The sequence below is a fragment of the Panicum virgatum genome, chromosome 8K (genome assembly GCF_016808335.1).
Source record: "Panicum virgatum strain AP13 chromosome 8K, P.virgatum_v5, whole genome shotgun sequence".
NCBI classification, from domain to species: Eukaryota; Viridiplantae; Streptophyta; class Magnoliopsida; order Poales; family Poaceae; genus Panicum; species Panicum virgatum.
The window spans coordinates 40,655,103-40,675,418 of NC_053143.1; the positions used below are offsets into that span (position 1 = coordinate 40,655,103).

Below are 20,316 nucleotides of genomic sequence, written 5' to 3' on the forward strand. Positions count from 1 at the left end.
TGTATATACTCTGCCACATCTTATTATTATATTTTTGGCATAATTAATCATCAAACAAGTAAACACCCTCATTGTTGTCCACAAGTGCAAAAGTAATTAGAGGAACTGGTATATATCAAACCGGTGTTCAAAGTTTCATGAATGCTTATCTAAAATCTTGATACAAAAGATATCAAAATCACATAGTACATCATCAATAAACAAACAGCGGTAGGTGATTCTGCAGTAGTTTCACAGTGGTAGGGTTTCTCCAGTCTGTTGTGACACAACCGCACCAATAATGGATTCAACCTCAGCGACCGCTGAATCATTGGTCCTAATTGAACCGCACCTCATGGAGCGCGATGTGCCCTCCAACTGCAAGCTCTCCCTTAGTCCTTCCACAACCTCTGCCATCGTGGGGCGGTCTCGTCCTGCCCGCTCTGTGCAATGAAGAGCCAATTCTGCCACCTTCCATAGAGAGTTCACATCACAATATCCTCTTAACCTCGGATCAACAACACTCTCAATGTCACCTTCTGAGAGTCTCCCTTGCACCCAATGTGTGATGTTGGTTCTTTCGGTGTTGTTCAGGGTAAATATAGCTGGACGGCCAGTGATGAGTACCAAGAGAACAACACCGAAGCTGAATACATCACTCTTCTCACTGAGATGAGAAGTGTTGTAGTATCTATGCACGGTAATTGAACAACCACATTAGAACCTTAAACACATAATTGAAGGCACAATCATTCCCTAAACAGATTTGATGTGCGTGCAAAATGATGGAATACACTAATAATCCTAAGGTCAAGAGTATACATACTCAGGGTCTAAATATCCAAGAGTACCAGCTGGTCGGGTGGTGGTGTGTGTGTTTGTTTCACTGCTGAAAGCATCAGAACGAAATCAGCTATCTTTGCCTCGAGGCTTGAAGTTAGAAGAATGTTTTGGGTCTTCACGTCTCTATGGACCAAAGGAGGGCTGCAGGACTTGTGCAGGTACTCCAGTCCTACAAAAGCATGGAAATTGAATACCCTACGAGGTTGTTATATGATCAAAATGCTGAATATTCTGAACCCATATGGGCATCTGCCCAAATTTGAAAAAAATCAAAACTTGTGTACCATAGGCAGAGTCTAATGCAATCTTTAGGCGTTGCTGCCATGTCAGGGGGGTTTCAGCATGAGAAGATCCGTCGCCTGCGAACAAAACAGGGGAATCAAGTAATATGGCTGTGCTGCTAAACTTGTTTGGTAAAGTTCAAGAATTATTTTGAGTATAACTAAGTAGGGTGATGCAATATATCAGGTGCCTGGTTTTTTGCATCTTACAAGGTGACTGAGTTTCATCCCTAGGTGCTTCTTTTTCTTTCGGTTGTTGGTTTATATTGCACGACCTTGTTCGTCCAATGCCATTCTCACATATTGCACCCACTGATCCCTCGCCTCTTGCCTGGCTCCTCTAGTCCTCTTTTCATTGACATGGTGGCTGAGGCGCGGAGCCAGCTCAGCCACCACCAACCACCACAAAAGCTCTAAACCAGGCTTGCTGGTCTTCTTCCTCTCAACCCCGCAATCTGATGGAATTAGTTAGTAGAATCTAATTAACACAAGCGAACGCCCTCCATCACCAACTAGCTACCTGATGCCGCCTGCGGCAAGCAGCATCTCTGCCCACCTCACCACACATTGCCATCTTTCCCCACCACCTCACCAGGCCTACTTGCTCCTAACATACAATCCCGGTACTCCCATTTGGCAAGAAAGAAAATTTAAAATTTTCATCCCTAACATTGACATTTATGTCCAACCATAGACCCCCAGCACAACACAATTATTGTTCTAGCCATCGTGCGTTTATATGTGTTCTCTAATAGGTTGGAACCTCCCCATATCCTCCCAACCCACATCAAATTAGTTCTTTTCACACCCACTACACAAGTCTATGCCTAAACCCATCCAATCCAATTAACCAGTACATTTGTATCCCAACCCAATGAGCAACGAAATGACAACTTGTGACTAAAGTTTGGTATTTTAATATTTACCCTCACATTTACACTTAAATTTGTCTTAAAAAATTGTTCCATATATATCATTTAGCTAGTCTAGGCTCTACTCTACTACAAGCCTATGCACATATAGGGACAAGTAAAAGTTGAATACATAAACATTCAATCTCTTGTTCACACTACAGTCACTGAGTATTTATTTTTTAGGATATACAGTCACTGAGTCTGGAGCATGTAATCTCCCCACAATAATCAGAATGGACCCTGGGGACCAATAGACAACCCGCCACTACCATTCGAGCGAGGATAGACGGGGGAATGACTCATGGGCAATATCAAGTGGCCAACAAAAACAAAACCCATTCCAACCTTACCTAATACAACCCATTTTTTTTTTAGTTCAAACCCAGCTCAATCCTACTCTAATGCATTTAAACCTGCTCCCGCCCATCCATAGTGAACAGTAATATTAGCAGGCCTAATGGCATTTAGCATTCCTAGTTATTATTTCATTGTGAACTAAAACATTTATTGCCGTTAGAATTTAGTTTTGTATTCATGTGCATATGGTATTGTGAGCAAAATTTTACAAACCTTTCAGTCGGTTCTCTAGGCTTCCACCATCCATGTATTCATAAACAAGACCTAAATGTTTCCGATCCTTACAGTAGCCAATTAATAACACCAGGTTTTTGTGATGAACTCTGGCTAAGTGCCGAGCCTGCAATACATATATAATATTCCCAACATTAGTAACGATACATCACAATTAATAATCTACTAAAATCAGAAGGTTATTGCAGGTGTACCTCAGCCAAAAACTCTGTATTCCCTTGTGAGGATGTTTGTGACCTCATCTTGACAGCAACAAGAGTCCCATTCTCCAGCTTGCCAATGTAGACAAGGCCAAACCCACCTGTCCCAATTAAGTTTTTAAAGTCCTCAGTGATAACCTTGAGTTCCTTGTACTTAAATCTTCGGCTCTCCAGTGGATTAGAAGCTAGAGCCACGCCTGACCACATAATCGCTTTTCATGTTATAGATTATGCATGATGATATCAAAGGTTAATCATCCAATGATCGTCATAAAAATACTAAATTCCCTATGCTAGTCCAGTTAAAACTTACCAATATTAAGTACAACCAGTTAATTATTTACCTTGTCTGTTCTTACTTTTGTTGCAAATGATGAGTAGAACAGTAGCCATTATGAGAATAGCTACAGAAACTGGAGCAACAATCTCAGCTATGAGCATTGCCTTGTGCTTCTTCAAGTTTGGAATGGGTTCACAAGTATGATTTGTGCAAAGATTTGGATTGTTGTCAAGCCTAGAAAACAGAATTTTCATTTGTGAGTCCATACTGTAATTAATATACTAATATCGCAGTAATAAAAATGTGTTCACCAAATCCTGCAAAGATCCCTTTATATTGTTGATACTTCCTTCCTCTTAACGAAAAACGTGCCAAGGCACATTCACTAAAAAATATTGTTGAGACTTCATTATATTCCAGTGGCCTGGCTATTGAACACAGAATATGTAATCGATAAATACTAGCTACTGAGGAGTGCGGAGCATCGAAAAATTGATAAACACAAGGCCACCTTTTTTTCAAAATAGACCTATATACGCAACTGAGGGGAGGCTAACTACTGTTCTGATAGACTTGAGCGATACCAGCCTTAAATTAATAATGGCCTCTTTCAATAAAATAGCTGTTGTGCTCTCTTATTTTCGACCACAGTGTAACGCATCAATAGACATTATCCAGGACAGTACAGTGATAAAAATAAGTTAATATTCATAGATAACCCTTCTAGATCGAATCAAATAAATTACTCCGCATATAGAGGCTAATGGAATATTTGAACCTTAGTGTCAGAACTCCCATCAGAGATCTTTGTAGCAGATTATTTGGAATTGATCCGCTGAGGTTGTTGCTCGACAAATCCCTACAGAAGCAGAGAAAATAAACTTAAAAAGGATTTTTGAGATTTATATAATTCACAGAATGCAGGCAATCAGCAGGAAGGCTTACAGAAATGAAAGTGATGAAAGTTGACCCAGAAAATCAGGAATTGGCCCAGACAGATTGTTGTGAGATAGATCCCTGGAACTCGCAAAGCAAAATGAATTATTTGTCAGAAACAAGTGCTGAAGTAAATGCAAAATTCAACTTAATCTTTTGGACCTGGGAAAGTAAATACTCAAGTTCAGTACAAGATCCACTAAACTCAACACTTGTATTACCAATTTGGACAATTAAAAGCTTGCAGTGTATAATGAAATCAACAACCACTATTTATTCAAAGACTAGTTACTGTTCAATAAATTAAATATTCTTGTTGTGGGCCAAAATTTGAAACTATACTATGCAGGACGTACAAGTGCTGGAGCAACGTTAGTTGACCGAAAGAAGGATCAATTTCACCAATTAATCTGCTGGATGACATATATCTGCAGGGAACAAACCATTAGCAATAATCAGATAAACATTAATCAATAATTATTTTATTTTCCTTTATTTTCATGTAACCTTACATGATGTTTCAAAGACTATATGAATCAAGTAAATTTGCATGTTTGTTTAGAACTTACAAGGCAGTTATTCTTGGTGGAGCACTGGGAGTGTAGCTACAGTTTAAGCCGTCCCATGCAAAATCTACGGGGGAGCAGGGATCTCCTGCCCAGTTCCTCTTAACGGATAACTTTGTTTGGATGATCATCATTGCAGTGGCTAAGAAGAGAAAATATGAAATGAAAAGTATCAGGAGGAGCAAAATTGTAGTCTAAATTAACTAAAAAATGAAGGCCACGTGCTATATGGTAATATACAAAATTTATCGTGTATTGGACTTAATTTCCCTTGATTGGCTTATATATGAATTTTTGCACAAGTAAAGCAACAAGTATTGAGTAATACAAACTAAATGCATACGAAAAATAAGACAGCTTGATTTCATTTTGATATGGTCTAAATCATGATAAATATCTAACCGCTTAACTAATCTCAGTAAATTAACAGTAATAATGGACCAAACAACATTGATTAGCTCTCAAAGCATATTGGGTTAACTTGAGATACCATGAAACTTATGGGCCTAAGGAGCTACCTGCATTGGCTTAGAAGGGAACTAAAATTTCAGGAGTTGAGCCCCCAATTTTACAAAGTATTTACTCCTGGAGTACGTGAGTCCTTTAAGTAATGTCAAACCAAAAATCTCATGTCAACATTAGCAAGCTTGTTTGCGTCTTGTTGGCAACTAATTATATGTATGATGTGGCAGATTCGTTGAGGGGTCGCACACATACCATCTCCTGAGTCAGTGGAGGATTCACTCAGGGCACTACCGGAAAACCCACATATGCCGAGTGTCAGGGTCTTTGCCGAGTGCAGAATCTCGAGCACTCGGCAAAACTACTATTTGCCGAGTGCCAAAAAACATGCACTCGGCGAACAACTGGCACTCGGCGGCCTATCTCTTTGCCGAGTGCCAGCCAGATGGCACTCGGCAAAGACACACTTTGCCGAGTGCCAGTCAGTTGACACTCGGCAAAGAGCGTCACGTGCACCGCACCCACCCGCAGACGACCGTTACGGTGGGGGATGCTTTTGTTTGCCGAGTGCCTACATGGGGACACTCGGCAAACAAATCTTTGCCGAGTGCCCCACAGTAGACACTCGGCAAACACTGTCACGTGCACCGCACACGCCAGCTCCCCAAGGCCGTTACGCTGTTGCCACGAACGTTCCCATTTTTCCACGGCCGTTACCGTTATGCTTCGCCGAGTGCCAAATTGGGGCACTCGGCAAACATATTGTAATGCCGAGTGTAATGGAACAGGCACTCGGCATTAACTAAACTTTGCCGAGTGTCGTCTTTGGCACTCGGCAAACAAATACAAAAACTTTCTCCAACAACCTCCAAATTTTTTCCTCCATTCTCATACTATGTGAAAGACATCATATTTAAATTTGGCAAATTATCCTTTATGTTTTCTATATTTAGATTATTTATTTGATTACAAGAATATTTTGTGTATAATTCAAATTTGAACTGCCAAATGTTGTCAAAAGTGTTGATAATTAATAGAAAAATTATATTCATGTTATTGAGTCAAATTTGAGGGTTTGTACAAGAATTTAAAGAAAAAAATCAAATATCTTATTCAGGAAACATAGCAATGAATTTGTGGCCGAATAGATTTTAAATTCTATAAAACACAAATGAAGTCCAAAAATTATGAAATTTGTAGTGAAAGCATGATATCATAAGTAGAGGCTGTGGAAAAAATTTGACAAGATTTCAAAAAAGTTATCACATACGTTGGTTACAGGATGAGGAATCCCGAAGAAGATCCAAAGACATTTGAATGAGTCAGTTAAGTTTTTGAGTCCACCGGACCATCCAATTGAGTTTTGACTTCAAAATTTTTTGTGTAGGCAATGGTCATGATGGATAGGTTTATGGTAAATATTCATTATTTTTTGAGCCCATTTGATAATATTAAAGTTTTTTTTAGTTCTATGTAAATTGAATTTGAACTTATACTGCATGAAATAATGGAATCTTTTTGGCTAAAGTATGTTAAATTTTTTATATACGCAATAGACCTCATAAATTGGTTTATGTTAAAGTTTGGTTATTTTTCGAAATGTTTTCGTATTTTTTAATTTTTTTCAAAAATGTAGTGAATTAGTTCATACAAATTGAAATATAGCTAAAAGTGATTGAAATAATATATTTTTTATCATTGAAGCATCATATATTTGTCTGAAATATAAGTTTAGTAATGAAATGTTAAATTATAATCAAAGAAATATGTTTAAATAAATTTTGAATTGAAGGATTTTGAAATGAAATCCTGGCTTTGCCGAGTGCTGCCAGCATGGCACTCGGCAAAGCGGTCGTGTCTTTGCCGAGTGCCGTGATCTGGCACTCGGCAAAGTTTCTGCCCCCGCCCCCAGCTAAGTGACCGATCCGCACACACGCGCACTCACTCACGCTGCACACACCCGTACTCACGCCGCCGCCTCCACGCCCCGCCCCGGCGCGCCGCGCCCTGCCCCGCCGCCTCCACGCCCTAGCTCGCCATCCCCGGAGCGCCGCCCCGCCCTGGCGCCCCGCCCTCGGAGCGCCGCCGCGTCCACTCCGCCACGCCGCCGCCTCCACGCCGCCGCCCCGGCGCACCGCGTCCCGCCCCGCCTCCTCCACGCCCCGGCGCGCCGTCCCCGGAGCGCCACGCCCCGCCCCGCCGCCTCCACGCCCCGGCGCGCCATCCCCGGAGCGCCACCCCTCCCTGGCGCCCTGCCCTCGGAGCGCCGCCGCGTCCACTCCGCCGCGCCGCCGCGTCCACTCCGCCGCGCCGCCGCCTCCACGCCGCCGCCCCGGCGCGCCGCACCCTGCCCCGCCTCCTCCACGCCCCGACGTGCCGTCCCCAGTGCGCCGCCCCTCCCTGGTGCCCTGCCCTCAGAGCGCCGCCGCGTCCACTCCGCCGCGCCGCCGCCTCCACGCCGCCGCGCTGCCTGCTCCACACCCGGCGCGCCGCGCCGCTCCCTGCCGCATCCACGCCCCAGAGCACTGCTGCCTCCGCGCCGCCGCCAAGCCGGATAAGGAGGGCCTCGGCCCGGTCCCCTTCCCCCTCCCCGCCATTGGAGGAGGAGCGAGTCGCCCCCGAGCGCCGTCGGAGGAGGAGGAGCTCAGCCCGGCCCCGTACCCAACTCCCCGCCCCCGAAGCGCCCTACCCCGCCCCCGGAGTGGCCGGTCCCCACCCCCGCCCCCGGTGAGCCGCGACCCCGCCCCGGTCCGGCCGTTCCCGCCCCCGGTGCCGCCCGTGACGTGTTCGGCGAGAAGCCGGAACCGCGAGTCCACTCCACGCCGGCCACGACTACACCGCCGACCCTCAGTAAGCAATGCAACCGCCCCTGTTATTGATAATGTTCGTAGATTATGGAACCACAACCTAGTTAGGCGTCTCCCGTTCGGAAGAGATACAATTGAGATATGCGGATCTTTGCATATCTGTAATTGTATCTCTTTCGAATTGTCCACGTTATTTGGACAGCCCGAGGATGCATAGATACGGATAGTTACCATGATTAACTCCCATCCGAGACATAGTCTCGGCATCACCTCCCCATTGTTCTCCGGATACACAATCTCCCTTTCGGGACGTGTATCTGGAGAACAGCGGGGAGGTGCTGCCGAAATTTTGTCTCGGATGGTAGTGGACCATGAAAACTGACCGTATGTACGCATCCTCGGGTGGGATTAGGACCTACCTTCACCTATTAGAATGTAGGGACAACACGTAGATGCATTTGATTTTTATTCTCACTCCGGTTTAGAGGATGGATGACCGTCATTGGATGTACACGGGCCGTCCAAGTCAGGCTACCATGACCGATGAATGGATTCGAAAGACCAATGATTTTTTGGAAGCCGCATGGAGTCAGGCTGAAGGATCGAGTTTCTTGTGGTGTCCGTGCAACATATGTGGAAATAAGAAACGGAAAACGAAGAAGGTTATGGGCCAACATCTTTGCAAGTATGGATTTACGCCGGACTATACCCGGTGGATCTTTCATGGTGAAGGCCACCGTATGAGGGACGAGGTCGTGAGGCAACGCATCGATGATTGTGATGCTGATGGTGGGGTTGGAGACATGTTACATGACTATCTTGAAGCACATTTCGGTGAAGGACTGCAGGAGGAGGAGCCAGAGGCATCCGCAAAGGCGTATTTCGAGATGTTGGAGGCTGCACAGAAACCACTCCACGGTCATACAAAGGTTTCTCAGCTGGACGGCATCGGACGGCTAATGGCCTTGAAGTCTCAGTTTAGCCTGAGCCGAGACGCCTTCGACAGTCTATTGACCGTGTTTGGAAGCATGCTTCCAGAAAATCACATTATGCCAAAGTCAATGTATCAGGCACAGAAAATTCTCGGTGCACTTAAGATGCCATATGAGCAGATACATTCTTGTCCAAATGGGTGTATCTTATTTAGGAAGGAGCATGAGAAAGATGCTTACTATCCGAAATGTAAAGCCTCTAGGTTCCTCGAAGTGGACTCTGGTGATGGTCAGCCTAAGAAGCACCTCACGATTCCCGTGAAAATCCTACGCTACCTTTCTTTCATTCCGAGGATCCAACGACTATTCATGACCGAGGAATCCGCGCAACAGATGACCTGGCACAATAAAGGTGTTCGATACAACCCTGACAAGATGGTGCATCCATCCGATGGTGAGTCATGGAAGAATTTTGATAGGATTCATCGTGACAAGGCTAATGAAGCTCGTAATGTACGTATTGCGCTTGCAACAGATGGGTTCAATCCTTATGGGATGGTGGCCGCCTCGTACTCATGCTGGCCTGTGTTTGTTATCCCTCTGAATCTCCCTCCAGGGGTCCCATTTCAACGACAGTCCATATTCGTGTCGTTGATTATTCTAGAGCACCCGGGGAATAAAATGAGTGTTTACATGGAGCCTCTGATTGATGATTTGGTCAAGGCATGGGACGAAGGGGTGTGGACCTATGATCGAGCAACAAAGACAAATTTTAGAATGTATGTTTGGTACCAATTCTCCCTGCATGACTTACCCGCGTATGGCATATTCTGCGGCTGGTGTACTCACGGGAAGTTCCCATGTCCCACATGCAAGGCAGCTCTGCAGTTCATCTGGTTGAGGAAGGGGGGTAAGTATTCGTCGTTTGACAAACATCGACAATTCCTCCCCGCTGAACATCCTTTTAGACAAGATGTTAAGAACTTCACGAAAGGTGTAAAAATGACAGAAATTGCACCGCCGATCATGACGGGTGCTGCGATTCATGCTCAGATAGACGTTCTCCGAGTCAACGATGGCGGTGGTTTTGTTGGGTACGGTGAGGAATATGCTTGGACTCAGAAGTCTGCGCTATGGAGGCTCCCTTATATTGATAATGTTCGAGGCTACTTACCTGATAATGTATGGCTCGTGCTAGCAGAGTTGAGCAATTTTTTCCGTCAGCTTTGTGCTAAGGAGTTATCTCGGGCTGTTATTGCGGACATGGAAAAAATGGCTCCCGTGTTGCTCTGTAAGTTGGAGAAGATCTTTCCACCAGCCTTCTTCAATCCAATGTAGCATTTGCTTCTGCATCTGCCTTATGAGGCAAGAATGGGAGGGCCTGTGCAGTTCCGTTGGTGCTATCCAGTTGAAAGATGCCAGAAGGTTCTTCGAACAAAATGTAAGAATAAATGCAAAATTGAGGCTTCGATTGCTGAGGCATACATTTTGGAGGAGGTGTCAAACTTCACGACTAAATACTATGGTGAGAAGCTTCCCAGCATGCATAATCCACCTCCTCGTTACAATGCTTGCGATAATGAATCGAGTCTCTGTATTTTCCGAGGGCAACTTGGAAGTGCAAGTGATGCGAGGTACAAGACCCTGAACCATGAAGAGTGGCATCGTATCATGCTTTATTTGTTGACCAACCTTTCTGAGGTGGAGCCGTACATAGGGTAAGTTCTCATTTAACGTGTTCACGATGTTCCATGATTTAGCATCTCATTTAACATCTTCTTGCGTTTGCACTAAGCAGCATCCAACCCCTTGATCATATTTCACACAGGCAATTTGTTCGTCAATTCTGGCGTCGCTCAAGGTCGCCGACCCAGAATGAATCGGAGTCTCTTCTAAAAAATGGCGCCGGAAATTCTCAGCCCGATTTCATTTATTGGTTGCAACAAAAGGTAAACTCCGGTTCACAGGATCTTTGCTATAGCTATAGGTTCAAGTCATTTAACATTTCGGACAATATGACGAACTTTGTCCCTTTCGCTTTCAGGGGCAAACCGATTCATCCATGAGTGCCGAGCTGAGACAAGTGGCTGATGGATTTAGCTATAGGGTTAGGTCATTTAACGTTTATGACGTGAATGGATATCGCTTTCACACAACAGGATACGAGCAAAGTCGGCCCAATCGAAAAACCACTAATACTGGAGTATTTATGCCAGGCCAAGATGGGGTCGACTATTATGGAAGACTTGAAGAAATATACGAACTCAAGTTTCGAGGTTCCGTACCACTGACTCCCGTTATTTTCAAATGCCATTGGTTTGATCCTACATTAACCAGGCGGACCCCAAATGTTGGCCTAGTCGAAATTCGTCAGGATTCAAAGTTACCAGGCGACGATGTCTACATTGTGGCTCAACAGGCCACACAAGTTTATTATCTCTCATATCCGTGCCAAGCCGACAAACGTCTTCAGGGTTGGGATGTTGTGTATAAGGTATCGCCACACGGCAAACTTCCTGTCCCAAACAATGAAGACTACAACAATGGCAGAGAGTTTTTTCAAGAAGAACTAGAAGGGAGTTTCGAGATAGACTTAAGTGACGTGATGGGAATGGAAGTGGACAATCAAAGGATTGCTGACGAGGAAGCTGGAGACGAGGTTGAAAATGCTCATGATTTAGAATTACTCGAGCGGCTGCGTTTGGGCAGAGACAGTGAAGATGACATTCCTCCTTCGAATTATGCTGATTACGTCGAGGAGCCAAATAGTGATGATGAGGATTATGATCCAGCTAATCCCGATTATGATGACAATTTCTAATACATGTATGAACTGAATTATTTAATTCTATGTATATATATTATTTTATTTTGCTTAATTTTCTATGAACCGAATTGTTTAATTCTATGAACTGATTTTGCATATTTGTAGATATATTTATTGTTTATTTTGCATAATTTGTTAAGTACATATTGTTCATTTTTGCTGATTCATTTACAATTATTGATTGCAGGTTATTGATTCAAAATGCCAGGCGGGGGCAAGATTGGTTTCCTGAGCGCCTTGTACAGGAGTAGTGGTGGAGAGCAAGAGGCTCCTGAGGGGTCCAGTGCAGCAGGGGGGTCCAATGTCTCAGAGGGGTCCAGGAGGCGTTGGGGACGAGGGCCAAGGAGAACGAGAGGAGGTAAGACAGGTGGTGGAGACCAGGGGAGGACGAGAAGGAGCAGGAGGGAGAGGACACCTCCAGATTTGACGGCAGCGGCGGCGGCGGAGGAGTAGGAGGAGGAGGAGGAGGAGGAGCGAGAGCAGGAGGAGCCGAGACAGGCGGAGGACCAAGAGGAGGAGGAGGAGGCAGCAGGAGATACGAGGGCGGTGTGGTTGCGAGGACCGTCGCAACTGCCGCAGCGGCCAATACCTCTTGCGAGACGCCCGATCATTCGACCGGTACCGGACAGGTAATACTTTATGTTATACACAATGGCATTTATTTTTCAATTCATATGTTCAAAATGACAAGATACTAATACTTTATGTTATACACTTTTACAGGTATTGGATGCTCGTGCAGGCGGGTGCCCACAAAAGGAAGCCCAACGGCATCCTGGGAACCCTATGCAGGGAGCTCTTCCCTGGGCTGGTGATGCATGCCAGGAACCTGGAGCCGGCACACACGTGGGACCACTATATCGCCGTCCCAGATGTAGAAGATCGGGAAGGGAGGTCCTTCGGCAACAAGGCAAGACGGGTGGTGGGAGAATTTTGGGTAAGTCGTCGCACTATATTGGTGAATAGTTACCATATATTTGAAACTCTTTGAATATTGACTGCAATTATCGAGTCTATGCTGGATTTCTACTGGTGCGAGCCAGGATACGAGGCCATAGCGGCTCAGGTGGCTGACACAGCATGTCGCAAACTAGTGAAGGACATGCACTACGAGGCGCGTGTTCAGGCCGTAATTACCTACTGCGCCGATGTGGAAAAAAGGAAGGTCGGCAAGGACGTAGCAAGAAATATGTTTTTCACGCGGGAACAATACTTGAGGGTAAATGACGAAATCACTAATTTCTTTTGAATTTCATTTTCGGAAATGTCATCCACTTTGCTTCATTACGTGTAGGTGCCTCCGAACTGGTGTGCTGGCAAGGGCGCGTGCTGGGAAATGATGGTGGACATGTGGCTTAGCGAGGAGTGGATTCAGCGGCACAACTTATGCCGGGAGCGCCGCTTGTTGATGCAAGGTGCGCCACACCATCAAGGCAGCCGAGGCCTTCCCGAGTACAGGGATGCTTGGGTAAGTCATTACACTTTTTGGTACTTTCAAACTCTAAATTCTGCATTCTCACTAATCATTGTATTCTTTCGCTTTGCTTGCAGTCGGGGTCACATGAAGACCAGGAATGCAACGACTTCCAGGCATACTGTATGGCGCACAAGGGCAGGGTGATGTCCGACGTCTCTTACAACCCGGCGGATCCACCCGAGGCGTACAGCAACCCGAGCGTCCACACGCGCATCACTGAGTACACGGAGATGAGAAAGGCACTCCATGGGGACACATGGGATCCGGCCACCCAGCCCCTTTCTGGAGAAGCCATCATGAGGGCAGGAGGAGGGAAGAAGCACGGCCGTTACTGGATCGCCAACAGCCTTGTCGACACAGCCAGTACGCCGACTCTCTTCCAGCTTCGGGCACGGACCACCGACTCGACTCCGCCAATACGCCCACGGCCTGAGACTTCAGTGGCCAGCGTGCGTGCAATCCAGGTTATTTCTGCTCCATTTGTCGTTCGTTGCTTTTAGTTATATTTTGTTCGCATTGTAACATTTGGGTGAAATCTTATAGGCCCAGATGGACGAAGAGACGAAGAGGCGGGAGGAGATCGAGGCGAGGCTGGAGGAGGAGCGGACGCTAAGGCAGGAGCAAGAGCGCAGGTGGCAGGAAGAGCGGATGCAGGAGCGGCAGAGGATGGAGCAGGCGCTTCTTGCTGAGCGACAGGCCGCGCAACAACAGATGCAGACCATGTTCTCATATCTCCAAGGCCTTGGCGCGACAATCAACTATCAACCGCCGCCAACGATGCCCTGGCCTCCACCACCGCTGCCACCGCTAGGCATTCCGTCTATCTTTCCTCCATCTGGCGCTACAGGCACTCCTGTGAGTATGATATATAGATTTACTTTGCTTGCACATATATATTCAAATTTTGAGATACTTTATGTCAATATATCATGTGCTATATCTGAACGAACATCTAGACTCACTTAGGAGGCACCAGGACTGATCTTTCTGCCACACATTGTATATTAGTGGAAGTTTAGAACGATCAAACATGATGGACAAGTAGTGAGTAGTGACAGGGTTCAGGCGTTCTTGCGTATTTGCCCAATTCTGAATTATTGTATTTTGTGCAAATAATAGAAACACATTAAATACGAATCTGCAGTATTTGCGCTTTAGTGCTCGAGTTTTAGTTGTAGTATAATCTCAGTACTCCTTTTATTTTTTCCTTCTTTTATCAAGCTAATACTGGTTCAGATGCATTGCAAATAATACTTGTGTTTGATGCAATATATACAGCCTCAGATAGTGGCTCTATGCATCACCATGCCAAAAGTTAAAATATTTTTTTTTGCAGAATCAATCGATTGGAGGGTCAAATGAGCCTCCGGATGAGCATTCACCGTCACCGGCAGCGTCGCAGTGGCCACCTAGCTGATTTAGAGTTGTTTATGATATTTGTTCTACAGAATTGTTGTTGTTGGACTAGACTTGTCTAATTAGTTGGACTTCTGCTTGTTGAACGTTACACTTTATGCATCGATGTTGGACTTATGCTATTTGTGATATTCTTGCGACGCAGCGTGAGATATTTGTGTTATTATGTGATGGATGTGCCATATATACTGTATCGCTTGTCTGGAATGTATATATGCTTTCTTTGTGATGATGGATGTGTTTTTTACATTAAAAACAGACAAAATACAAAAAAAACAGCAAGGTTTGCCGAGTGTTTTTACCCTGACACTCGGCAAAGCAACCATTTTTCTATTTCCTGGAAAACATATTTGCCGAGTGTAATTACCTAGGCACTCGGTGAAGTTTGAAACTTCGCCGAGTGCCAGAAGTGTGGCACTCGGCGAAGATCGAAACTTCGCCGAGTGTTGTATATCTGGCACTCGGCGAACTTTGGATCTTGGCCGAGTGCCACGAGTCCAGCACTCGGCGAAGTTCCGCTCCCATCCCGTCCCATCCGTTCCGTTCGCCGTTCGGCCGTCCCGTTTCATTTTTTTTTTGCCGAGTGCGGCGTGGCACACGGCAAAATTTTGCCGAGTGCTCGAGAAAAGGCACTCGGCATTGCCGTTTTCGCCGGTAGAAGAAAGGCCGTGTGCGCTTCGCCGAGTGCTACACTCGGCGACTTCTTTGCCGAGTGTTTTCCTGCCTTTGCCGAGTGTCTCTGGCACTCGGCAAAGTAGGCGAGTCCGGTAGTGGGGGCCGTACCAAGAATATCTCCATCGCGCTAATCAAAGGTGGCTTGGAGTTGAAAGTTGCCACAAGGGAGATGGCATGACTTCCTGAGCCTTGCACAATGCCCGTAAGAACTGTAGTCAACATTTGCTGTGGACTGAAAGCATCAGCTAGCGTGATATTATCATCCAGAAGGGCATCGAACTGCCGAAACTCTTCCGGTTGTAATATCTCCACCTCAGCAAAATAGAGCACAACCAAGTACTTAGTATTGGAATCAGCATCCATGGATGAATCCAGATTCCAATATAGATCCATCCTTGAAGAATTCAATGGAGTAGATACGCTACGCATTACTGCAGAAGGTGCACCGTAGGTGTCGTTGGGACACTACTACAGATCGGGCCATTTGTCCCGGTTCCAAAGGGCTATTTGTCCCGGTTTTGGAACCGGGATTCAGCCGCCAGGACAAAAGCCTCCAGGGCTTTTGTCCCCGGTGGTAGAACCGGGACAAAAGGTCTCTTGCGCTAAAAAATCTTTGTGCCCTGCGGGATTCGAACCCAAGACCTATTGCTTAGCGCATGACTTTCTTACCAACTCACCTAAGTAGTACATGTGACTCAGTAAAGAATAACTCCCTTTTGAACTATCACATGGAGGGGCCTTTTGTCCGGGTTGGTAACACCAACCGGGACAAAAGGGTCCTTTTGTCCGGGTTGGTACCACCAACCTGGATAAAAGGGTCACCCTTTTGTCCGGGTTAGTGTTACCAACCGGGATAAAAGAGTTGGGCATTTTGTCCCGGGTGGAGCCACCAACCGGGACAAAAGGGGGACCTTTTGTCCGGGTTGGTACCTCCAACCGGGACAAAAGGCCCCTGTCTCCCCCGCTGGCCCGACTAGCCTTTGGACCCGGGACAAAAGCCACATATTGTCCCGGGCCCAAAGGCAACCGGGACAAATGGCCTGGAACAAAGGCCTATTCTGTAGTAGTGGGAGTGTTCTTGATGACGACCCCATCAATAGCATAAGGCACTGTCCAGGTAGGAACTTCTTCGTACCTCTGCCATATCCTGTCATAGGGGTCATCTGGGAACCTTAAAAACCGAAAACAAGCTGTTAAAAGTTTTGAACATAGTATATAATATATATGTCAAAGAAAAGTTGTATATATATATATATATATATATATATATATATATATAGCTAGCCTAGCTAGTGCAACCAGCTTACCTAATGCGGCGATTGTGAGTTCCAAAGTGGTAGCGATTGGGCCCAAAACCAACACTCTGACGGAAAAAACTAAGCAAAACCAGAGACTGCGTCGCAGTGGAATCCGGATAAAGATTCGCCTGAAGAATCCTCAGGTCAAGCCCTGAGATGAAAGGAGTTCCTAACCCTTTGTTCACCAAGCAGACTTGCAAGTAGTTGGCAGGGGACACAGTGATCGCCTCGAATATGTATGCTGTGCTCGAGTTAACAACTCTTACTGTCGTCCAGTAGTTGACCCCAATGTAGAGATCAAATGTAGGGAGCCAGTTCAGTGTATCATAGTTCCCGTAGCCAAAGTAAGCCCTCACGAGGTACTTGCCACCCGGTGGTAGGTACCTTATCGTGTAGCAGTTGCGTGTTCCGTTGGGGAAGAAGCGGATGTTCTTGTACCTGTCGGGAAGGTCATCAGGCTGCAGGTTCTCTGGGTACACGTGGTGAGTCAACCCAGCGTCTGTGAATCCTACATCAGCCAAGTATGTGATGCCTGTCTTGCCACCTGAGTACTTTTGATGTTTGGTATAGCCACAATCGATACTTAGGAAGCCTGCCAAAAGAACAAAGAGAGACATATATATATTGAAACGACCAAGAAAATATACTGCCAGAATGTAGCTGATCTATGTGTAAGCCTGTAACCGAAATTAATTTGATCCCTGTGCTATTAATAATGCTTAAAAAGGGAGCATGAACAGATTTCATGTTTAAAATAACAAAAAAGAATAATCTATTTTTTCATAAATGGTTTCTCCCATTTTCCTTTGGTAACAGAGGAGTGAAGTAGAAGAGAAATAAATGAGGCAATGAAAATGGCAATCTGAACACCAAATGAGGAGCCATCCGGCACAATGGTATATATGCACTTGCACGCTCACATACTTCAGTCCAACAGGAGCTAGCTCAAACTCGTTTTGTAGCAAAAAAGAAGCATACTTTTCTAGCTAATATAAAAATACACCTTAGATCATAGATATTCATATATAGTTTACCATGATTATCTAGCTGGCTCTGAATAGTCTCAATGAGGCTCAAACTTGTCATAGCCAGCAGCAAGATAACGTTGACCGTGCATACACGAACAAGACGATCTCTTGATGGCATTTCTTCCTCCTTCGTTGTATGTCGTCGGTCTCCTTCTTCGCAGCATACAGAACTCAAGTGGGAGTGTTGGAAATCCATGTCAGCAGCGCATGCTATTTGTAGAAACTCATTGCATCATTTCATGGTTCTCCACGCCATGAAGAAAATGCATCCAAATCTAGCACGCGGTTGTGGATGATACCAAGGTTATCGATGCAAAACATAGGGGCACAGACCCCGAAAATTTCATGGTCCATCAGACGCGACGTACAAACCGAGGCTAAGACTTCGTCTCTGCACTATCTCTACCAGACACACTCACACCAATGAAACGAAGCTATGTGAAGCGCGCAAGTTGGCTAATCACCAGTTGTCCTCTGCTTGCAATCGCAGTAAGCTACATCTGAATAATACAGCTGTATCTATATTGGGAAAGGATCCTATATCTCAAGAAAAATTATTCTGTCTAAATTCAGATTAGGATCGGTACTATTTCTAGTTTGGAAACTAATATGAATACGCTATATCATTGTAAAATATTTACAATATGAATACGTATTCTATCAGTTACATCCTAATGCATCTTTAGTTTATAAATCACATTATTATTTTACTGTTGTATTCTCATTACCCGGAAAGAAGTTTAGGTGTTACCATGCCTTATGGTGCAACCGTGCTACCCATGCGCACGGTAGCACCCCTAAATAAACATACTCGCTCCATCCCAAAAAAGAAGACATTCTATGAATTCTAGGACAGATTAACAAAAACATAAAATGACCATGATATCGCTGATTATTAGCCATAACTACTGGCACTGCTAGAAAATCAAACATTTGTACCGGTCAGCAACCCCTGTTTAGTACCAGGCGGCTGACCGGTACCGCTTGGTCGGTGCTATTTAGTACCGGTTAAAACGTCTGGTACTAAAGTGACCGTTTAGTACCGGTCCGTATTACCGACCGGTACTAAATGGGTTTGCACCCAAAAATTAAAGGAAAAAAGGGATGAGCAGCTAGGAGGCCCCGCACACGCGCATCGCCACAAGTCACGCGAATTTCACGCGTAATATGCGCGTGCGCGGTCCGTGGGAATCGAACTCACGACCTCCAGCCTCGCGCAAGCCTTCCTAGCCATCCCACCTATGCATCACTTATGACTGGATGGGAGATGCATTCCTTTTGAAGTAACCCCTAGAGGACCATTTAGTACCGGGCCAATCCACCGGCCGGTACTAAATGAACGCGCCATTTTAGTACCGGCCGGTAACACCGATCGGTACTAAAATGCGACATTTAGTACCGGACGGTTGCTTGGCCCGGTACTAAATTGGTTCTGAGGGCTTTCAAATTTGGACCCGGTATTAAAATGGCATCGGGGCAAGTTTAGTACCGGCCCAAAGTATGACCGGTACAAACAGCCAGGGACAAATGAGCCTTTTTCTAGTAGTGTGGAGAAAGAGCTACTAGCACCGATGGGGAACCCTGTTTAGTACCGGTTCCCCAATCGGTACCGTCCCTCTGGTACTAAATAGCTTACCATTTTATGCTTCTTTATTACTTTGTTATGCCATTTTGGTCTGCTTATAGCCTTATAGGAGGAAGTTAACTGATATTTTGTGTGGTATATATGGGCAATTTTGTGTGGTATATATGGGTAATCATTGAGTCCTCGTACTAGTAGTATAAACCAGTTCATTATTAAAAATATTAAATTAGATTCAATATTTATCTATTATTTTTAGTGGTGGATATCGAGCCGGGTTTGCTCAACTCGCTCTAGCTCATTTAAATAATGATAGTACTAAAGAATGAGCTATTCCCAACGCCTCATCACCGCTGGTTAGAATCGAACCGGTGGTGATAGTCTGTCACCGCCGGTTCCAAAGTAGATATCACTGCTGGTTCGTATTACGACCCGGAGGTAATATCAACGCATCACCACCGGATCGTAATACCAACTGGTGCTGTTGCAAATAAGTCCTCGTATTAATTCTTTCCCTCCTCTCCCACTCGTTCTCTCCATCCTCCTCCTATCTATCCCCCCAGAACATTCTCTACCTTCTATGTCTCCCTGACTCTCCCATCTCCCTGCTATCACCTCTCCCTTGCTTCTCCTCCCTCACTGCCTTCCCTTGCTTCCTCTCCTCTGCCGCCATCTCTCCTTCCCTCCATTGTAGGCCTCCACCAGCCGGGTCCTGTCTTCCTCGCTCCTCGGCAACTAGATCCCCTGCCCCATCTCCTCTGTGGCCTGGCGTGGAGGGGACCAGCACGGAGGAGTGGAATCAGAGGCGGAGCTCCCCATACGGTAGGGTGGGGCAGCTGCCCCAGCTACCAACGGAGTAGAACCCCATCCCCATAGAGTATTAGGCGGCAGGAGCTTGGATTTGGAGGCTGGCAGTGAGTAGGCGGCGGCTTTCTAGAGTCTGATGGATGAAGGAGGAAGAAAGAAAGTGTTGACGGTCGTTAAGTGCAAAATATGACCGTCAACTATACTCACAAAAGAATGAAAATCATGCCTCTTACTCACATATTTGTATCACTAACCTAGCTCCATAGTTGTTTTGGAGAATTATTGATTTCAGGAGCACAAGTCTAGAACAAGAAGAAAACACGAAGAATACACAGGAAAAGTCACAGAATATCGCGTCCTGCGTAGCAAGAGCAAAAGAGGCCCACCTGACAGACCAAACTGACCAACCAAGCCC

The 20,316-nt window shown here is 45.5% G+C and overlaps 1 pseudogene; it reads right to left on the minus strand.

The window, feature by feature from the left end:
* Window positions 1–231: 231 nt before the first annotated feature.
* On the minus strand, window positions 232–19,767 carry LOC120645726 (annotated as a pseudogene).
* Between the last annotated feature and the right edge of the window lie 549 nt (window positions 19,768–20,316).